Here is a 6,407-nt window from a genome sequence, read left to right on the forward strand (position 1 = left end):
CTTTTAACCTGTGGCAGTGTTGGCTGCCTGTTACCAGATGTAAGTGGCAGTATTGAAGCCATGTGCAGCCCAGCTTCAAGATGCTGGCTGCAAGACACTGTAAACCTGTATCATTGGGCTGTAATGGGCTTGAGCATATTTCAAACTTCATTGGAAATCACTCTGATCAAAAGATGTCAGAGATGGTTCAGCTCTAATCTTAGTATAAGTAGTGTATTGACCTCTGACCTCTATCATTCTACTTTACCCTTTTCAAAGGGTCACGTGATGTTTTCAAAGGACGGTATGCAACATTATGTAGCACTCCATTCTCCTTTTCACCTGATTCACCTGATTTACTGAAAAAAAAGGCAATAGGTGTTCCTGACGTGGCACATTCAAACCTTGACATAGCTCTCGCCAACAGATAATAACCTACTTCTAACACTTACAGCAAGTTGCGAGTTCAAGAAGTAGTCCTAAGCAGGGGCCGCCAAGATACTTGACGCTATGTGTTGTTAATCAGTTTATAATAACACACTTCTAACACTTATATAGAACCAAGACAGGCTGCAGAGGCCACTTGATCAAGCTTGACAGTCGCAAGTTTAAGAAGTAAGCCTATAAGCAAAGACTGCCAAGACACTACTGTAAGTGTGGTCATAATTAAATTATGCATTCAATCAGCCAGGGAACATGAGGCTTGGCTATTTATGTGTCTAGGTGTGTGTTCAGTCCTGTATTTCTAATTACTTTTGTTGTCTTTAGGTCTGCAGAGGTTGACATGATCAAAGCCATTTGAAGAACTTTTCCATATGTTCATTACACACATGAATCTAATAATTACATACAGAACACTGACTACCATGGCTATGAGATCTATGGGATTTTTAAGTGTGTGTGTGTGTGTGTGTATGTGTGTGTGTCTCAGTTACCAGATCTCAACCCAATTGAACACTTATGGGAGATTCTTGAGCTGTGCCTGAGACAGTGTTTTCCATCACCATCAACAAAACACCAAATTATGGAATTTCTCCTGGCAGAAGGGTGTCTCATCCCTCCAATATAGTTCCAGACACTTAGAACACGTATAATCTATGCCAATGTGAAATTGAAGCTGTTACAGTGGCTCGTGGTGGACCAACGCCCTATTAAGACACTTTATGTTGGTGTTTCCTTTATTTTGGCAGTTATCAGTATGTGTGTTAGTGCATGCATGTGCACATGCTTGCACGTGTGTGCGTGTGAGAACTGAGCTGCAGCAGTCTTGTAAAGCGATCTCTCTGTGAGAGATGATTAGTAGTCTGAACTGTTGTTTTCTCTTCTGTCTCCAGGAAACTGACACAGAGTAAAGGATCAGAACAGAGCCGCAGAGCTCAGGTCCAGGTCGAAAGTAGTGCACTACGTAAGGAATAGGGTGCCATTTGCGACGCAGCCCATGATACGCTGGAGGACATCTCTGTTCTCTTAACAACTGAAGCTGGGTGGAAATATGTGGTAAATATGTACTAGGGAACAGCTAATGTGGAACAGGGCGCTCAACGACAGTGACTGGAATCCAATGATCGAGTGTACCCAGAACACACTTCAAAAAGGTCTTTGTGTTATTGGAACACTCAAAAACAGAGAGAGATGTATATGATTAAGCTCAAGATTTATACCATGATGAACAAGAGATAGAGCCTGAGCATGAAAATATATTTATATTGTCTTTTTTTGTGCTCCAACACCTGTTAACCATCAGTTGTTCCTTATGGACGTTTGTCCTGCATATGCCATATCATTGGATTCCAGGTTAAGTTAGTCCACAGACCACAGTTACACCCAACAGTGCATATGTAGCTCACCCCGCTTTATTGTCACTTCCCTGACCCTTTTCATTTGGGATGGATATCAACATGTTGAACTGACGTGTCTCTCTCTCTCTCTCTCTCTCTCTCTCTCTCTCTCTCTCTCTCTCTCTCTCTCTAAAGAACATTTGGAGTGAAGAATATGGCACTGTCCTCCATTCTTCCTCATCTTCTCCCCAGTCATTCATTTTGCATCACTGCTGGAAAGCCCCTTTTCCCATAAATCAAACAGATGAAGTTATGGAGCAATAGAGAAAGGACATGGCCAGTCAGACAATGTCACAGTCTGGACAAAAAAACATGTGACCTGGGTTGTCAGTAAAACTCACAGGTCATTTACAGTATGGATTTGAATGTAATGCAGAAGGTTCCACATCATCATCAGTGAGAAGGCAATGTCTGCGTCCCAGATGGCTGTCATGACTCCCGCCGAAGTCGGCTCCTCTCCTTGTTCGGGCGGCGCTCGGCGGTCGACCTCACGGGTCTTCTAGCCATGACCGCTCCACCTTTCATTTTCCATTTGTTTTGTCTTGTTTTCCCGCACACCTGGTTTACATCCCCTCATCACTCTACGTGTATATTATCCTCTGTTCCCCCCATGTCTGTGTGTGTAATTGCTCTTTACGTTTATTGTGTGACGCGTCAGGCTGTTTTTTTCCGGGTATTGTTTTGAACCCATGGTATTGTATTGTTGTACATTATTTTGTGTGACCAGTGCGCTATTCGCTTTTGCTTTTGACTGGAGTGTTGTGACGCTGTTGCGTCCGACTGATTTGCTTCTGCCAATTAAAGTGTGCCTGTTCACTCATCTCTGCCCTCCTGCACCTGACTCCAGTTGACCAGTTGCGCACACAGTCTGACAATGGCACTCTATTCCTTATATACTGCTTTTGACCAGAGCCCATAGGGGCGTGGCACCCTATTCCCTGGATAGTATACTACTTTTCACCAGAGTCCAAGGGCCCTGGTCAAAATACGTGCACTATATAGGGAAAAGTTCAGGGGTCAAATCAGAGGTCATGCTCTGTTATTGGTCCAGCGCTGCAGTAGAAGGCATCTGTTTGAGTTTGTTAAATCTCTCTTCATAAGGATAATCGTGTCTGTGGTAAAAGCAGTTGGATACTGAGCAATTAACATCAGTCATGCCCCTACTGTAATAGTCACCGATGTTTCTGAATGCTCTTTTTCAACACCATCCGGCATGGGGTGGAATGAGCTGGAGAAGACTGCACAGAACAGAGAACGATGGAGAAGAGTTGTCGATGGCCTATGCTCCCAAAGGAGCAATGAGCTCCTAAGTTAGTTTTTAAACACCGTATCATACAGCACACAGACTCAAATTAGTGGATCCTTCAAGAACATACATGCTACATCTACAGTGGGTATCATAAGCATTCACCCCCTTGGATTTCTTCACATTTTATTGTGTTTCAAAGTGAAATTAAAAAGGATTTAAAATATTTTTTTTTGTTAATGATCTACACCAAATACTATGTAATGTCAAAGTGGATTTTCTGTTGTTGAAAACTGTAACATGAATATACCTTGATTAGATAAGTATTCAGCCCACTGAGTCAAAACATATTAGAAACACCTTTGACAGCGATTACAGCTGTGAGGCTTCTTGGGTTAGTCTCAAAGGGCTTTCTGCACCTGGATTGTGCAATATGTGCCCATTATTATTATTAAAAATTCTTCAAGGTCTGCCAAAATGTTGGGGGTCATGGATAGACAACAATTTTCATGTCTTGCCATAGATTTTCAATCAGATTTATGTCAAAACTGTAACTTGGCCACTCAGAAACATTCACTGTCTTCTTGGTAAGCAACTCCATTGTAGATTTGGCCTGTGTGTGTGTGTGTTTGTGCGTGTGTGTGTGTATGTGTGTGTGTGAACCTGCCTGAGAGCATCACACGTGTATAGGGTTTCTGCCAGACAGAGCGGGAAATGCACAAAACAAATGGTAGGAATTCACAGTAGCCAGATATCTGTCCCTCCTCCTCTTTCTTCCCCTCCTCCTCCTCCTCCTCCACCCTAAACAGAGACTAAAACCACACCATAAACCCTACTTCCCCTTGGCAAATCTAAACAGTGTTGTGTTAATAGTGGTGATTGTTTTGTTACATTATTAATCACATTAAACCCCCCCCCCCCCGTGATGTTGTGAAGCAGTTACTTCCACCCAATAAAGCAGGCTAGTGACTGAGTCTGTGCCCCAAAATGGCACCCTATTCCCTACATAGTACACTACTTTTGAATAGAGCCATATGAGCCCTGGTCAAAATAAGTGCATTCTATAGGGAATAGGTTGCCATTTATGCCAGAAGTTGATACAGTACACTGTCGCAGGATGGATTGACAATGGATTGACAACCTCTGAGCTTTTGAATGTTGTGTGAGTGTTCTTATTCATCCCACAGTGCGGCTCTAGTTCCTGTCCGGGGGTGATGGTCATAGCATGGGAGCAACCAACATCTTAGACCACGAGGGCAGACACTGGTTTTGAAGTTCGCAGGCGGGGCAACCTCATCACATGACCATGACCGACTCATGTCAGATATAGCCCATGGTTCTCCCCAGACCTGACTGCCCTTAACCGACACAAAAATATCCTATGGCGTTCTGCATTAGCATCGAACTGCCCCCGCGATATGCAACTTTTTAGGGAAGTTAGAAACCAATACACACAGGCAGTTAGAAACGCCAAGGCTAGCTTTTTCAAACAAAAATTTGCTTCGTGCAACTCCAACTCTAAAAAGTTCTGGGACATTGTAAAGTCCATGGAGAATAAGAACACCTCCTCCCAACTGCCCACTGCACTGAGGATAGGAAACTCTGTCACCACCGATAAGCCCACTATAATTGAGAATTTCAATAAGCATTTTTCTACGGCTGGCCATGCTTTCCACCTAACTACCCCTACTGCATTCAACAGCACTGCACCTCCCACAGCTACTCGCCCAAACCTCCCCCATTTCTCCTTCTCCCAAATCCATTCAGCTGATGTTCTGAAAGAGCTGCAAAATCTGGACCCCTACAAATCAGCTGGGCTTGACAATCTGGACCCTTTCTTTCTAAAATTATCTGCCGAAATTATTGCAACCCCTATTACTAGCCTGTTCAACCTCTCTTTCGTGTCGTCTGAGATTCCCATAGATTGGAAAGCAGCTGCTGTCATCCCCCTCTTCAAAGGAGGTGACACTCTTGACCCAAATTGCTACAGACCTATATCCATCCTACCCTGCCTTTCTAAGGTCTTCGAAAGCCAAGTCAACAAACAGATTACCGACTATTTCGAATCCCACCGCACCCTCTCCGCTATGCAATCTGGTTTCAGAGCTGGTCATGGGTGCACCTCAGCCACGCTCAAGGTCCTAAACGACATCGTAACCGCCATCGATAAGAAACAATACTGTGCTGCCGTATTCATTGACCTGGCCAAAGCTTTTGACTCTGTTAATCACCACATCCTCATCGGCAGACTTAGTAGCCTTGGTTTCTCAAACAATTGCGTCGCCTGGTTCACCAACTACTTCTCTGACAGAGTTCAGTGTGTCAAATCGGAGGTTCCTACTGTCTGGACCTCTGGCAGTCTCTATGGGGGTACCACAGGGTTCAATTCTTGGGCCAACTCTTTTCTCTGTATACATAAATGATGTCGCTCTTGCTGCTGGTGAATCTCTGATCCACCTCTACGCAGACGACACCATTCTGTATACTTCTGGCCCTTCTTTGGACACTGTGTTAACAACCCTCCAGACGAGCTTCAATGCAATTCAACTCTCCTTCCGTGGCCTCCAACTGCTCCTAAACACAAGTAAAACTAAATGCATACTCTTCAACCGATCGCTGCCTGCACCTGCCCGCCCATCCAGCATAACTTCTCTGGACGGTTCTAACTTAGAATTTGTGGACAACTACAAATACCTAGGTGTCTGGTTAGACTGTAAACTCTCCTTCCAGACTCACATCAATCATCTCCAATCCAAAGTGAAATCTAGAATTGGCTTCCTATTTCGCAACAAAGCATCCTTCACTCATGCTGCCAAACATACCCTCGTAAAACTGACCATCCTACCAATCCTCGACTTCGGCGATGTCATTTACAAAATAGCCTCCAATACCCTACTCAACAAGCTGGATGCAGTCTATCACAGTGCCATCCGTTTTGTCACCAAAGCCCCATATACAACCCACCACTGCGATCTGTATGCTCTCGTTGGCTGGCCTTCACTTCATAATCGTCGCCAAACACATTGGCTCCAGGTCATCTACAAGACCCTGCTAGGTAAAGTCCCCCCTTATCTCCGCTCACTGGTCACCATAGCAGCACCCACCTGTAGCACGCGCTCCAGCAGGTATATCTCTCTGGTCACCCCTAAAGCCAACTCCTCCTTTGGTCGTCTCTCCTTCCAGTTCTCTGCTGCCAACGACTGGAACGAACTACAAAAATCTCTGAAATTGGAAACACTTATCTCCCTCACTAGCTTTAAGCACCAGCTGTCAGAGAAGCTCACAGATCACTGCACCTGTACATAGCCCATCTATAATTTAGCCCAAACTACTACCTCTTCCCC

General features: G+C 44.5%; 1 long non-coding RNA gene across 1 annotated transcript; it reads left to right on the plus strand.

The window, feature by feature from the left end:
- The first annotated feature begins 1,164 nt into the window (after positions 1 to 1,164).
- On the plus strand, positions 1,165 to 2,637 carry LOC115163311 (uncharacterized). The gene is made up of 2 exons (XR_003869727.1): positions 1,165 to 1,476; positions 1,953 to 2,637. It is a non-coding gene; the product is annotated as an uncharacterized LOC115163311 (long non-coding RNA).
- The last annotated feature ends 3,770 nt before the right edge of the window (positions 2,638 to 6,407 follow it).

This window comes from Salmo trutta, chromosome 26 (assembly GCF_901001165.1).
Source record: "Salmo trutta chromosome 26, fSalTru1.1, whole genome shotgun sequence".
Classification (NCBI taxonomy): domain Eukaryota; kingdom Metazoa; phylum Chordata; class Actinopteri; order Salmoniformes; family Salmonidae; genus Salmo; species Salmo trutta.